At 45.2% G+C, this 16,402-nt stretch overlaps 1 protein-coding gene across 2 annotated transcripts in view; it reads left to right on the top strand.

Moving 5' to 3' along the window:
• The window catches only part of HHIPL1 (HHIP like 1), a 58,083-nt gene that overhangs the window by 1,785 nt on the left and 39,896 nt on the right, over positions 1 to 16,402 (top strand). The window lies entirely within an intron of this gene.

The following is a 16,402-nucleotide window of genomic DNA, read 5'->3' as shown; positions in this document are numbered from 1 at the left end:
CACAGCGTGGAGCCACGCTGCAGCAATACATGATCAAATAGATGGGGTTAGCAGAGCACTCGCACCACTAACCTTGTCTAAGGGGAAGGCTACCTAAGTGGGTTACCCGCTTTGAGGACACCGGGCTCGCCTACGAGCCTGGTGGTTCTCACACTCGCCCAAAAGCAAGCTAGGCTCCCTTAGCCTGCTTTTTGGCGATCATGAGAATCGCCTCATTGTAAAGGTGTTGCTTGATTTGCAGTCTCCCTACACTTTTCTGAGGCCATCCCATGTCTCTTGCAACACTTGATGAGTGCCCAACACAAGGGAAAACAGCAGCACCCTTTATGTTCTCACTCTGTACCTTTCTGCAAAATGCTTTGGGACAAACTGTATGTTATACTAAAGGCATAGTTTGGCTCTGTGTGTTTGGGGTTTCCTATTTAAATAGCACTCATTTTAGCAGTTGCTGGAGGATCGGGCTCAGCACCACAGCATGTAGGAAGGGGGATTTTAACCCTTTGTTCTACCATTGTTTACATCTGGATTGGGCTCCTGTAGATGCTGTTTCCCCTTGAGAGAAACTCCCGTTAGTGGAGAAATAGCAACCAGAGGAAAGATCCAGATCAGGGCAACAGTGTGGCAAGGAGTTACATAGGAAGCTGCCTTATACTGAGTCAGATTCATTTGTCCATCCAGCTCAGTATTGTCTGTCCTGATGGGCAGGCTTTCAGGGAGGCTATTTCTCAGTCCTGTTTGGAGGTGTTGCCAGGAATTGAACATAGGACCTTATGCATGCAAAGCAGATACCCTTCTGCTGAGCTATTGTCCTTCCCCAAGTTGAGCTAGCAGAGAATGGCTTTGGAGAAAGGACTTTGGGAATGGCAGACAATGGTATGGGAGGAGAGCTGGTCTTGTGGTAGCAAGAATGAATTGTCTCCTTTGCTAAGCAGGGTCCACCCTAGTTGCATATGAATGAGAGACTTGATGTGTGAGCACTGTGAGATATTCCCCTCAGAGGATGGAGCCACTCTGGGAAGAATGGCTCCCTAGGAAGAAGTTCCCTCCCTAGCAGCATCTCCAAGATAGGGCTAAGAGAGTTTCCTGCCTGCAACCTTGGAGAAGCCACTGCTTCTGGGTAGACAATACTGGGTAGACAATACTGGGTATTGGGTAGACAATACTGAGGTAGACAATACTGAGCTGGGTAGACAATACTGAGCTAGATAGATCAATGGTCTGACTTGGTAAAAGGCAGCTTCCTATGTATGTTTCTATCCAGCTGGGTTATGGGCCTGGCATGCTTTTGTTGTGCCACTCTGCTTCTTGAAAAGCTGCTTCCCAACATGGGGCCCAAACTCACAACCTTGAGATTAAGAGTTTTATGCTCTAGTGACTGAGCTAGTCAGGCTCTGTTAAAGCCACCTCTCTCCATGTGTCAATTGCAATCCTGGAAACCTCTCCCCTGCCAGTCACTGCTATTTACAAGGGTAGCAGTAGGCAAACACACCCACTCAAACGGCATGCTTAGTGTAATGTGTAGTTCGGCCCCAAGTGCCAGTGATGTAGGTGCTTCTGCCTCGTTTGATCTCTACAGCACTAGGCCACTTTGGATGTATCCAACTGACCCTGCTGACAACATGATTAATGACATGAACACAATTGTCCTTCTCCTCCTCTCTATGCCCTGTTCCGTTTTTCACAGCTGCATGGGAGGCAAGCCACCCCATTCACACATAAATTAAATACTGCTTTAATTTAGTATTTAAGTTGCATGTGAGGAGTCTGTTCATACTAGGGATGAGCCCGAAGCATTTTGGCACCTCTTTGGAGAAGCTCTGAAATGCTTCGGCTCTCTGGCTCTGAAACGTTTCGGTGCAGGGTGAGGGGTTCCCTTAAGAGGAGGTGGACAGGTCCTACCTGTCCATCCTCCAAACCCCCGCCACCTTGCGCTGATGCTATTTACGTGCCAATGCCACACGAGGGATGCCAGGGATGCATTCCATCACCGTGGCACATCATTTTAAAGGGGAAAGTGGCACAAGCTGCCACTTCCACACAGGTATTTCAGTCTGAACAGTGCCGGCACAGGGCGATGGGGGTTTGGAGGATGGGCAGGCAGGACCTGCCCACCGCCTATTAAGGGAACCCCTCGCCGCCCTTGGGATGGCAACAAAGCAATTCGGTGCACATCCCTAGTTCATGCCCCCATGCAATGATGAAAAACAGAACAGCGTGCAGTAGGGATGTGCACGAACCGAGGTTTGTCCACCGAACTGGTTCGGGCCCGAACCATTTCTGCATTCTGAGGCACTGCCAGGGGGTGCGGAGCAGTGTTCCCTCTAGCAGGGATTCCCAGATGTTGGCTACAAGTTCCATAATCCCCAAGCAAGGGCTGTTGCAGCTGGGGATGCTGGGAGTTGTAGTCAACAACATCGGGGAATCCCTGTTAGACGGAACATGGGTGGGGAGCGGTGAACAGCATCTTTAAAGGGAGTGCAGGAGGTCCTAACCTGCTCTTTGCTGCTTCATGCAGCCTCTTGCTGCTGCGGCGCTCCCCCCAACAGGTGGTGCTTGGCGACGGCACAGCGCCAGCACGCACAAGGCATCTGTGCTTGTGTGGAGGCCATGTGTGTGCCGCTGTGCGTGGGCTGTTGGGCGGAATACCGCCTCCACAGGAAGCTGCATGGAGCAGCAGAGTGCAAGTAAGTAACTGCTGTACTCGCTTTTAAAGGTGCCACTTGCCACTCCACACCTGGCGGTGCCTCGGAGCGTCGAACCTGTGCATGAACCTTGGTTAGTGCACATCCCTAATGTGCAGAAGGAGAAATGGGACATGTGTGGGGTCAGTCGGACGTATCATCCACACTGGTCCACGTGTCCTATAAACTTACAGAACTGCGGGGTTGGAAGGGACCAAAACACCATCTCATCTACTCTCTCCCTTCCCATCCCAGGCAGGGATAGAGGATGTTGTTAACCATCTACAGGGTCTTAAATTATATTTTATTGTGGCCAGCGGCAGAGCGGGACCATCGGCGGCCCGTGTGTGGCCCTGCTGACCCTGCCCCCTGCATCTGATGTCAGATGCGGCACTAGCCACGGCCCCGCATCTGATGTCAGACGTGGGGGGGGTAGGGGTCTGGCTCCCGAACGGAGCCTTGAGGCTCCGTTTGGGAGCTAAACTAAGGCTGGCGTTGCGTTCGCAGTGCAGTCAGGAGCGGCTCTTCCCAGCCATAGCAGGGAAGAGCTGCTCCTGGCTGGCGGTGTGAATGCAGCGCCAGCCTTAGTTTAGCTCCCGAAGGGGCTGCGCAGCCCCCGCTCAGGAGCTAAACTAGCACCCCCGTGTCTGACATCAAAAGCGGGGGGCGTGTGGGGCTGCGAAGCGCGGCCCCTGATTGGGCGTGGCCCGGGTTCTTTGAACCCGTTCGCCCAATTTTAGCTCCACCCCTGATTGTGGCACAATAAAGCAGAATAAATTTGCTCCACACAACGCACTCTTTTCATTTAAATATCAGTTGCTGAGGACAACAGCGACTGGAAGTGGATATATGACCCCATGGCAGGCTTTTAATCTTTTGATAATTGTTAGAAGATTAACATTGTGTTTGCAGTGACTGTGAGAGTTGAGTAGCTGCAGTATGACTGTTTGGGGACAAATGAAGAGTAAAAAGGGGCATCTGTTGTAAATGGTAGATCAAAATGGATGGGTTGGTGGGTGTTTCTGAAACATCATCCTTGAGTGCATTGTTTATAGTACATTGCTTATCTTCATTGTGTGTCAAACAATGGCCACTTTGGCAAAAAAGTTAAATGTGAGAGCTATTTCCCACTGTGCTGACCTCTGCACGCAGTACTGTGCTTTTCTCAGTGCTGGGGTGGGGTACGGGACCCTTTAAGAGAGATGGAGCCCTCCCTTAAGAATGTTATGGAGAAAGCGCTGGGAAAGGACTGTACTTCCCAGCACTCTCTGTGCAGGCCTTCCACGACAGTAAGGTAAAGTGTGTCGGATCGGGGTCAACTCCTGGCGACCACATTGCCCTGCGGTTTTCTTTTGGTAGAATACAGAAGGGGTTTACCATTGCCATCAGTATGAGATGAGGCCTTTCAGCATCTTCCTAGATTGCTGCTGCCCCATATAGGTACCAGCGGGGATCCGAACTGGCAATCTCTGGCTTGCTAATCAAGTCACTTCTCGGCTGTGCCACAAGGCAGTGCAGGGTTTTTAAAGGGCTCCCTTAAAGGAGCCCTACTGACAGTGGGGAAAGTATTCCATTTCAGCTGAAGCTTCACACAGGCCAATACACAATTAGTCCTGGGGCCGCACTCAGGGTTGTTGGGGACCACTAGTGGTGCACAGGCCTTACAAAGAAGAACACTGGCTTATATAAAACTTAAGTATTCTTAGTGATGTGGCAAGCCTACAGTATGAATAGCTCTACAAGTTTTTATAGGCTCTGTAGATACGCGTAGCAAGTTGAGTTGTCTCATGTTACAAGCAGCTGCATCACTCATCCTTATGAAGAAAAACAATCTAAGTCTCACACTCTCCTCTTTTAGCCATTCATTATATTTCTGTTTTTGTGCTACTACAGATGGATAACTTGTAAGAATTCATTAGGATTGATTTAGGTCCTGCTTTTTAGACTCACAGATGGTAATTTCCCTCAAAATGTATTCATTAGTCACATTATTTTGACAAGTGACTCTGTGTATGAGATTGCAGATCCTTCCAATGTCAGCCCCTCCTATATTTAGTTGTGATTTCTTCCATCCCATTATTTCTGTTCCTGGAGTGGAATAAATATATCAGTCCCGTTCTTGGGTCTGTTTCCCTCTGCATTGCTGGCAGTAACCAAAAATAACTGTCAGGGCCTATGTTGGGGTAGCCAACCTGAGGCTCTCCAGCTGTTGTTGACTGCAACTCCCATCCAACATGATGCTTTTCAATGGAGACAGTTGACATGCTGAGCTCTGAGTTAGCAAGAGTTGAATAACAGTGTGATGTGTATGCGTGTGTGAATCAGCAGGCTTGCATGCTGAGAAAAGAAAGGGAACCTGCCTAGAATTTTATTCATTTTTTCTACATTTATTTTCTGCTCTTCCTCCAAGGAATCCAGAGTGGTGTTCGTGGTTATGATTATCCTCAGAACAACCCTGTGAGATAGGTTAGGTTGAGAGATAAAGTGACTGGCCCAGAGTCACCCAGTGAGTTTCGTGGTTGCATGGAGATTTGAACTCTGGTCTTTCTGGTCCTAGAGTCCAGCACTCTAACCACGACACCATGCTGGCTCTCTCTTTTTGTTTCCTATCTGTGTGTAACTCTCATTGATTTCAGTTAGTCTTGAATGTAGTATTGCAGCCTTGGGAAGCAATTGAGATAGTGGCTGGGTTCCAATATAATGCTAGATCATGATGAAACTATAGGCAGGTTCACACGCAGTGCTGAACCTGAGCTGCCGGAGGCCTGGGAATGTGTGTGAGCCTTACTTACAGTCTCAGGAAGGATATGCCGAGTTAGGACGTGTCATATGAACCCACCAATCTCAGCTTGCAGTGTGAATCCAACATCTGTCCCCCACTTAGAATCTTAGTTACAGGTGTTGAGTTGCCATACCTAAACCATGGTTGTGGCAGTGGCCAGAGGTGCTTTCTATCAGCTTCGGCTGATATGCCAGCTGCATCTGTTTCTTGAGATAAATGACCTCAGAACAGTGGTACGTATTCTGGTAACCTCAAGACTCTTCTTCTGCAATGCACTCTATGTGGGGCTGCCTTTGGAAAGTAGTCTGGAAACTGCAGCTGGTACAGAATGCGGCAGTCATCCAAAAGAGACCATATTTCTCCTGTACTAAAAGAGCTACACTGGCTCCCAGAAAGTTTCCAGGCAAAATGCAAGGTGCTGTTATAACCTATGAAGCTCTAAACAGCTTAGGCCCTGGGTATATTAGAGAATATCTTTTTCACTATGAGCCCCATTACCCATTGAGATCATCCAGAGAGGTTTGTCTTAAGTTGCCACCAGCTCATCTGGTGGCTACACAGGGACAGGCTTTCTCTGTTGCCGCCCCAAGACTCTGAAATGCACTCCCTGCTGAAATAAGAGCCTCCCCATCTCTGACAACTTTTAAAAAGGTCTCTAAAGACACATTTATTCACTCAAGCTTTTTAACTAGACTTGTAGTTTTAAATTGTTTTGAGGGTTTAATAGCAATAGCAATAGCACTTACATTTATATACCGCTCTATAGCCGGAGCTCTCAAAGCGGTTTACAATGATTTAGCATATTGCCCCCAACATTCTGGGTACTCATTATCTATTTTAATTTGTTTATGTTGCTGTAAACCACCCAGAGACAGAAGTTTGGGGCAATATACAAATATAATACAAAAAATAAATACCACAAGTAGGGTAGAATATGCTGAGATTGGTGGTTCGTAGGACACGCCCAGTCTTGGCATAGCCGTCCTAAGACTGGATGTAGGGATCAATCACATGCTTTCCTGGGGCTCCTGCAATTCCACTGAACTTCCGGTTTAGCACTGCTTGTGAACCTGCCCATATTTTCATCATGGTTATATTTGAATATAGCCCTGGATAGAATATGCTGAGACTGGTGGTTCATATGACATCCCAATCTTGACATATCTTCCTTGAGACTGGAAGTAAGGCTTGCACACATTCCTGAGGTTCTTGCACCTCTGCTGAAGCTGATTCAACACTTTGTGTGAACCCTTCCTATGAATGAGTGTTTCCAGTGTGAACCTTGGTCTCATGGGCTCCCTCCATTGACAAAGAGTTGCAAGAAATGGCAATAAATATTAAAGAATCTTTGATAGAAGCTCATTTCTGTCAAAAACAAAACAAAACCCATGTGTGTGTTTTTTAATCCATTTAATAAAAAATTCTCTTCCTCAGCTCTGTAACTGGAATACTTTTATAGAGATATGTGTAGAACTATGCATATTAGTCACTTAGCATATAAGATGCCTCAGCTGCATTTTCTCTCCACCCCGCAAGAATGTTCTCTTCAAAAGTTCAAATGGAGACTATTGTTCCTGGTGGTAAAGCTTGTTTATACTACATGGCAATTCCCCATTGCTGGGAGAATGTTTAAAACATGAAGTTGAACGCCACATTAGTGCTACAGAACAGCTGGGATGAGGAGGAGAATATGGTCAACCCAGGAGTTCTAACTTGGAAGCTGACAAAGAGAATGCAGGCAATAGCCCTCCCCTGCTGTTGTCTCCCCCTGCACCAGATACCGGATTCAGCTTAGACATGCTAGTTCAGCCCCATTAAGGAGGAGGGGGCTTCAGTTTGGAGGGGAAACTGGTGTTGCTGGTGTCTGTCTTATGTTTCTTTTTAGATTGTGAGCCCTTTGGGGACAGAGTACCATCATTTATTTGTTATTTCTCTGTGTGAACCACCCTGAGCCATTTTTGGAAGGGTGGTATAGAAGTCAAATCAATCAGTCAATTAAAAAAAAAGTATAGGCTGTTCCCAGTAAAGTTGCTTTTTATAATTGGCCATAGGGGCCACAGAAATCACCATCAGCCGATTACAATAAGCAACTTTGCTGGGAACAGCCTATATTCTGTGATGATATCTACAATAGCAGCAACAACATTGATAATAAAATTCAGCCATCCCAGGTCCTTGGGAAGGACTCGATGTCTGGATAAAACAAACCAGTCAATAACACCTGTCTGTTTTAAAAATAAATAATAATAATACAGGTGAAACTCGGAAAATTAGAATATCGTGCAAAAGTCCATTAATTTCAGTAATGCAAATTAAAAGGTGAAACTGATATATGAGACAGACGCATTACATGCAAAGCGAGATAAGTCAAGCCTTAATTTGTTATAATTGTGATGATCATGGCGTACAGCTCATGAAAACCCCAAATCCACAATCCCAGAAAATTAGAATATTACATGGAACCAAGAAGACAAGGATTGTAGAATAGAACAATATCGGACCTCTGAAAAGTATACAGTGTACTGTGCTTGATTGGCCAGCAAACTCGCCTGACCTGACCCCATAGAGAATCTATGGGGCATTGCCAAGAGAAGGATGAGAGACATGAGACCAAACAATTCAGAAGAGCTGAAGGCCGCTAATGAAGCATCCTGGTCTTCCATAATACCTCATCAGTGCCACAGGCTGATAGCATCCATGCCACACCGCATTGAGGCAGTAATTGCTGCAAAAGGGGCCCAAACCAAGTACTGAATACATATGCATGCTTATACTTTTCAGAGGTCCGATATTGTTCTATTCTACAATCCTTGTCTTCTTGGTTCCATGTAATATTCTAATTTTCTGGGATTGTGGATTTGGGGTTTTCATGAGCTGTACGCCATGATCATCACAATTATAACAAATTAAGGCTTGACTTATCTCGCTTTGCATGTAATGCGTCTGTCTCATATATCAGTTTCACCTTTTAATTTGCATTACTGAAATTAATGGACTTTTGCACGATATTCTAATTTTCTGAGTTTCACCTGTAATACCCTTCTCCTGGATTGGCCAGCATTGCATCAGGGATACACGGACTCTTTCCTTTGGATTCCAGAGCTGTCAATCTCTATAGGAGTGGGAAAGCCTTCCCCCTTTTTGTATCACTATAAAATAGGGGACGAGAACCAACCCCTCCATTTCATCATCAGTACAGTCTTGTGTTGCCAGCAGCTGGGCACTTTGTCACCAGCTGCTACTTGTGTCCAGAAGAGGAGATGCTGTAGGGATTAGTGGTTCATGGATTCATGGAATTGCTGACTGGGAACTCTCTTCCCTGCCTTCTCCAGCCACGAACCGCTGATGGAGGAAGGGCGACTCTGATGGGCCCCCTCCTTGGCATTGGCCCCGCCCGCTTGCATCTGATGGCAGATGCAGGGGGTGGGGCCAGTGCCCAGGGGGAGGATCTATTTGGACCCTCTCCCATCTCTCTATGTTCAGCGTTTCATTGAAACGCTGCCTGGCTGGGTGCAGGAGTGGGCAAGGGGTCCCCTGGCTGAGGATGAGGGGGTGCCTTGGTGGCCCCACCCCAGATGCTGGCGACTGGGAGACAATCATCACCCCCCTCCCCTTGCTCCATGGACCCTACTCCCCCATTTATCCTAAAGTTCCTGCCAGCTCATCCTGGGATGACCTCTGATTCTATTTTATTTATTTAAAATACATATATCCCTCTGGTCTTGTGGTAGGAAGCATGATTTGTCCCCTTAGCTAAGGAGGGGCTGCCCTGGTTGCATATGAATGGGAGACTAGAAGTGTCAGCACTGTAAGATATTCCCCTCAGGGGATGGAGCTGCTCTGAGAAGAGCATCTAGGCTCCAAGTTCCTTCCCTGGCATCTCCAAGACAGGACTGAGAGAGATTCCTGCCTGCAACCTTGGAGAAGCCACTGCCAGTCTGTGAAGACAATACTGAGCTAGATAGACCAATGGACTGACTATGGCAGTTTCCTATGTACCTCCTATTCAGTGCAAGACTGTTCAGGGTGACTCACAATAATTTTTAAAAAATATAAAATGAATAAAACCATCCTAAGATAAAATGATGGTCATTAGATCCCATTAAAATGAAATTTACAAATTAAAAACCCACTCAAACAGAAAAGAATAAAAAATTTAAAAGCCTCTCTAAAAAGATATGACTTTAAATATTCTAGTGTTGGGGAAAGAGGTAGGAAGAAAATCTTCTCTCTATCCATTGTCTCCACAACATGCATAATTTTATAAACCTCTATCATGTCTCCCTTAGTCTCCTTTTTTTCTGAACTAAAAAGCCCCAAACACTGAAGCTTTTCCTTGTAAGGAAGGCAAGTCAGACCAGTGGTCCACCTTGTTCAGTACTGTCTACACTGACTGGTAGCAGGTCCCCAAGGTTTTATTCACACCAGGGACTGAACCTTGGACCTTCTGCACGCAAAGCCCCTTGTTGGTATTGGTTGCCATCTTTTTCACATTTTACGATTCTGTAATATCCTTTTTTGAGATAAAGTGACCAGGACTGTACGCAGAACTCCAAAAATGGCTGCACTATAGATTTCTATAATGACATTACAATGTTAGCAGTTTTATTTTCAATTCCCTTCTTAATGGCCCCTTGCATGGAATTTGCCTTTTCATAGCTAAATGGAACGTCTGGCTATAAAAGTAATACACCCCTGAATACCAGAAATTAGAGACAAAATCACAGGAGCAGGCCATTAGCTTCCTGTTTGTGGTATTCTCACATCTCTGACTAGCTGCTGTTTTAAACAGAATTCTGGAATAGAGGAAACTTTGCTCTGTTCCAGCAACACAGTTCTTGTCTTAATAGGACGTCGTATGGTGTGTAGAACTAAATATTGTCCCTGCTTGCTCTGTTTACTGATATGGTCAAAACATTAGCAAATACAGTGGAAATTATTGTTTAGTGTTTGCTTATATTGCTACATTTCCTAGATGAGAATTGATAGCAATAATACTAGAGTAAGCAGAAATTATAATAGTTTTCTAAGAAATTTAAACAGAGCTACCAAACTGATACCATAGATCAGGGATTCTCAGTGTTGGGTCCCCAGATGTTTTTGGACTTCATCTCCCGTAATCCCCAGCCGCAGTGGCCTTTAGTTGTGGATTCTGGGAGTTGAAGTCCAATAACATCTGGGGACCCAACGCTGAGAATCCTTGCCATAGATAAACAAGTCACACTTCACAAAGATCAAGCCCATTTTGATTCCAGCTGCAGCAGCTCATTGCTTCAGGGAAAAAAAATCTGGAACAGAATGACCGCTGTTTTCTGGAGCATATTAACCAATCAAAGTAACTTTTTTTATTATACTGAAGCATCTCCTCCCCCCGCCTCCCCATTTCTAATCACAGTGTGGTCTTGATCTGGTGCCCGTCCAGGCAGTAGGACTCCTTCCAGTGATTTAGGTGAATCAAACTTTATTATTGCTCTGTGAGGGTTTTCAATGTTGTTGTTGTTTTAAAAGAAAATTTTACATCTTGTCCTCAGCTGGCTCAGCTGTATGTTAAATGCAGCCAACAATATGACTAAGAGCATCAAGTTACAGCCAGTAAAACAGATGTGAGTCTTCAATTGGTTGATTATAAGGAAAGAAATTTCAGAGCAAGAATTGCATACATTAGTACTTTATTATCTAATGCAGTTGTGACTGCTTGAGGACAGTGATTGCTAAGCTGTCTGCTAGTATACTGCTAAGATGAATTGAAGTGTGTCTTGAAAAATTAAGACATCTTGTTGGACAAATCCATCACTTTGTACCCTTGGAGGATCTATGCAGCATTGATTCTGTTTGCCCTCCTGGAATATGTGCACTGTCATCATGATGTCAGCATTCTTTTATTATATATCACTGGCAAATATTTGGAGACATGGCCTAAAGTAAAATTCTTGTTAATTGCTCTTGAGCTCATGGATGTATATCCTGAATTAATATCTTTCTTTTATTAAAAAGTGCCCTATATTGATGTCTGTTTCACACAGCCATCCAAATCTAGGTTTAATGTGGTCTACTGACCTTAGCATGATTATGTGAACGCACATCAAGGTGGTTTATGGCTCAAGATGAATCTGAGATTCTTGCCTTGGTGTGGGTTCACACCATTACACTAATGCTGGTAACCCACATTAAACCTAAATTTGAATGAGTGTATGAACCAGGCCAGTGTCTTTTGCAAATTCCTTATAATGTGCTTCAGGAAGGTAGCTGTGTATATCTTGGATTTCCACGTTTGTACAGAAAACAGCATGGAATGTAAAATGTGTACAAGGTTTACCATGCTGAGGGTCTCTGCTTTCTTTTTTTTCCCATTAAAAAAAAAGTATTCACATCCTTGACTGCTGGAAGTTTTAATGAGTTCTTCTCTGGCTTTGGAGATTAGACGTAGCCCTAATGTCTAATCTCCAAAGCCAGAGAAGAGCTCAGTAAAACTTCCAGTATTCATGGATGTGATTTTAGTGCCCTGAATAGCTTCATAGTCCTCCTCAAGATTATGAGAATCTGAATAAATTATGCAAAACAGGTAAAATACACACACACCTTTTATACAGGTTGCAGAATTTGGCTTTTCTTGGTGCAAATTTGGTGCATGTGTGTCTTTTGAGTACATACCACCCTAGCTGTAAGTGCTGTTTTTGAGCTTAATAGCACATCTGAAATGCAGCTTCTCTTGCTGTTTGGCATGAGCAATTGCAACTGGTTTCATTTAATTTCTTCTTGGAACATATCTGGATAACCATTTTTAAAAAGTTCATAGGAACATTGAAAGTTGTCTTATACTAAGTCAGACCATTGGTCCATCTGGCTCTGAATGGTAGCAGCTCTTCAAGATTTCAGGACAGGAGTCTCTCCCAGCCCTACCTGGAGATAGGGAACCTGGGAGTGTGCCCTTCCACTGAGCTATGGCCCTCATCCCCCAAAGGGAATATCTAACAGCACTCATATGAGTCATCTATCCAAATGCAAACCAAGGCAGACTCTGCTTAGCAAAGGGGACAATTCATGCTCCCTACCATAAGACCAGCTCTCCTCCCTGTTCATTCAGCACATTAGATCCTTATACCATTTGCAGCCTGAGTTGAGCCCACACCTCGTAGCAGAGGGAATGCTAGCACAATCACCACATTTATGTGCAGCGCTATTTCATAAGATCTCTGGCAAGGGTTCCTCCCCAGATGTTGTTGAACTACAACTTTGGCCATTGTTGCTGGGAGTGATGGGAATTGTAGTCCAGCAACATCTGGGAACCTAAGCTTGGGAACCACTGATCTAAGGTAGACCAAGATTGTCCTAGGTTGCTCCTTTTGCTAGGCCAAGCAGCATTTCATTTCTTAATGAAAATGCGGTGAGGTCCTTGTGCAGATCCACCATCTGAATTAGATCCTGAGTCTAAACATGTTCACTAATTCTGGGATGATATATACACATTCTTGAATCTTAGGAGATAGTAGTTCCATGACTGCACAGAGATTGTAAGGGAATTATTCATTATAAATCCAGTTACTGCAGACTGTTCTGGAGTCTTCAGTGGGACTACAAGTTTTTAAGTACACACTTTATTAGACTTTTCTGATTTAAGAGTATAGGTTTGTGCAACAATTGCCTTTAATTAAAACCTCAAAGAATGCTGTATGGCAGCGATTCCTAACCTGGGTTCCTCCAGATGATGCTGAACTACAGCTCCCAGCATCCCTAGCCACAATAAATTGTAGTTGGGGATGCTGGGAATTGTAGTTCAGCAACATCTGGAGGAACCCAGGTTGGGAACTACTGTTTTATAGTACCTAAACCAATCTCAGCAAAGAACCAGATCACCACATGGTATGGAAACGTTCTGAATATATGGTGTAACAATTACTAAATGAGTTCCTCTCCATATGCTTTATAGTTCTGTTTATAGCTTTGTGACTGAACAGATGACTAACGTCATCTTATTCTGCTGTGTACTTAACACTTACTTTCAGCTGTAGCTGCAAACAAATGCTGTAGAAAAATAGAACAATTAATACCCACTTCTATACCACTTTGCTTTTGCAGGCAGAAATGTAATATTATGTGCTGTCATCCATTCAGGGCATGCAGTGGCAGGGTTTTGAACGTATTTGTGTGAGAAAGTAGACGTTATGGCACACGAGGAAGATCTTTTGCACAGTTCATGTTTTAATTATGAAACATATTGAATTTTATTTATATTTATCAATAATATTTCCATGCCACTTTTCTAGAATTGCAGTTATACAAAATAGTTCACAATAAAACCTAAAACAAGAAATCCAGTCATGAAAAAGGAGAACAAAAGAACTACCAGCCAATAACAACAAAGCCTAAAAATTTTTAAGAACAGCCCTGCTGGATCAGGCCTAAGGCCCATCTAGTCCAGCATCCTGTTTCACACAGTGGCCCACCAGATGCCTCTGGGAAGCCCACAGGCAAGAGTTGAAGGCATGCCCTCTCTCCTGCAGCTGGTATTTAGAGGCATTTTGCATCTGAAGCTGGCCTATAGCCACCAGACTGGTAGTCATTGATAGACCTGCCTTCCATGAATTTGTCTGAGCCCCCTTTAAAGCCATCCAAGTTAGTGGCCATCACTACATCCCATGGCAGAGAGTTCCATAGATTAATTATGTGCTGTGTGAAAAAGTGCTTCCTTTTGTCTGTCCTAAATTTCCTGGCCTTCAGTTTCATGGAAGTTTCAATTTCATGGAAGCTTCAGTTTCATTTTCTCAATTAAAAGTTTAAATTAAAAGCTAGCTGGAACAGATGGGTTTTCAAGACCCAAACGCACAAGATCTGAAGACTCTACTCCGGTATAGAATTCCAAAAGTGCGATGCCGCTACTGAAAAAGTGGTCCCTAGAAGTCTGATGTCCCTAGAAGTGTCCGTGGTCCCTAGAAGTCTGATCTGTGACTACAATGGAGCAGAGAGCAGAGGGCTTTAAGGGTTGGTCATGTACATAAGGATGAAGATAGTAACTTGGTCCCAGTCTGTGTATGTTGGGCTTTAAAGGTAAGAGCCAACACATTGAATTGGAAAATCTTATAAAACCAAGCACATCTACTATATGGAACAGCAACTTTCAACATTTCAAACACCTTTGGCATTTTAATCTTACAACTTAGAAATAAAGTGTTTACAGTTAAACTGCTGTCCAAAGATCTAAAGCATAGAGCTATTCTGCTGCATAACCTTCATTGTTTTTATTTTGTCCTATATGTACATATAGAACGGCCTTAGACCAGATTGGTCCATCTAGCCCAGATGCTCTCCAAAGTTTCAAGCAGAGGTCTTTCTTGTTTCCTGTGACTGAACCTAGGACCTTCTGCATGCAAAGCATGTGCTTTACAACTGAGTGATGACCTCTCTTTAACTCACAGAGATAATGAAGAACTGATAGTAAATGAGGCTGTTCTTGTGAGTAGCCAAGACTGGCCTTGGCTGCCTGTAAGAACTGCCAGGAGCCACGTGGTTCCTGGTGGCTCTTCGGCGGCCAACCTGCTGAGGGAGCCTGCCAGTGTGTTAAAGATAAGGGCATGAGCCCACCCTTAGCCCAGGCTAATGGCTCGTGTGTTGGTGCTGGCTGCTCCCAGCTGGTGCTGACACAGGAGTGTGGGGTCCTGGCCATTGCCGGGGAATCTCCACAATGCACTGCACACTGGTGCTGCATTGGAGGCCTCTGCACTCCCTGGGGCAGCGGTGCGATCTGCACCCCCAGAAAGTCCTGGAGATCGTCTGTGGGGAAGGCTGTGGGTTTTTGCCGCCTTCTCTGCCACCTAGAACCGGATGGGCTCTTCCCCCTGGATGTTGGGGCCGAAGTCCAGGGCCTCCACACCCCCTGGGGCCCCCCAAATTCTCTTTAGTCTGTCCTGGATGGTGTGGTTGCCAGCCGTGCTGCTGGCCTGGGCAGCCAAGTGTGATTGTGACCTGCACCACCGGGTGCTTTAGAGACAGAGGGAGGAGTGGGGAAAGAAATGTGTGGGATATGTTAAGTTGCGTGTTGAAATGTTTCCGCTAATGCATATTTGCATCAATATACCCAGAGGCGTAACAAGGCTGGAGTGGGCCCAGAGACAAAATTTTAAAATGGGCCCCTTGCTGCTATACAGACACACACTTCACAATATATAGTCATGTGACTTGCCTCTGGGGGGGGCCTCGAGGCGTGGGGGCCCCCAGGCAGCCGCCTCCCCTTGCCTAATGGTAGTTACGCCCCTGAGTATACCTGTTTTATATTCTTACATGCTTGTGAGTTCAGTTGCTGTTTGTGCCCTCAAAAACTCGCATGTTAAAAATACTGTGTGTGTATGTAGAGGGATGATGCTTAACTTGCAGCGGGGTGGGGGCTTCATAATTACCTAGGTGCACCTCTGCCTAGGCCACTCATGGGATCGTAAGAAAGGGCTCAATGAGTGCTGTGTGCCTGCAGTTGAAGGGGGTGGGAATTGAATGCAGGTGTGGCTGCAATTGAATGCAGGGGCATTGAAATGTCCCTGCGTCTGTGAGGGAAGGAGACCTGCTTGTTGGGGGACAGCTTGTTCTCCGCTCTCCCCATTGTCCCTCTCTGAAGGAGGAAGTGGGGGAGCAGGAACCCATCTTTGCTGTTTGCCCCAGGGCTCATTCCAACTTTGCTGTGCCTCTGGCAGGATGCTTCTTCAGAAACCTGTGGGGAAATGACCTGAGCATAGAAATGAGAGAGAGGAATGACATTCTCCCTGGAGTTCAAATCAAAGACACTTTGCTGTTGTGCAACCCCTTGCTGTGAAGAAAGGTGTAACCGTATTCCTCCCTCTCTGCCTCATTTGTACTACTTGGGTCCCAGGGATGAGGGACAAAGCATTATGATCCAAACCATGTGACGATAGTTTGAAATCTTTATTCCTTCTCTAACTGATTATATTTTTAA

This window comes from Hemicordylus capensis, chromosome 1 (genome assembly GCF_027244095.1).
Source record: "Hemicordylus capensis ecotype Gifberg chromosome 1, rHemCap1.1.pri, whole genome shotgun sequence".
Classification (NCBI taxonomy): domain Eukaryota; kingdom Metazoa; phylum Chordata; class Lepidosauria; order Squamata; family Cordylidae; genus Hemicordylus; species Hemicordylus capensis.
Note: the sequence above shows the minus strand (reverse complement) of the source record. Positions and strands in the feature narration are given on the sequence as shown.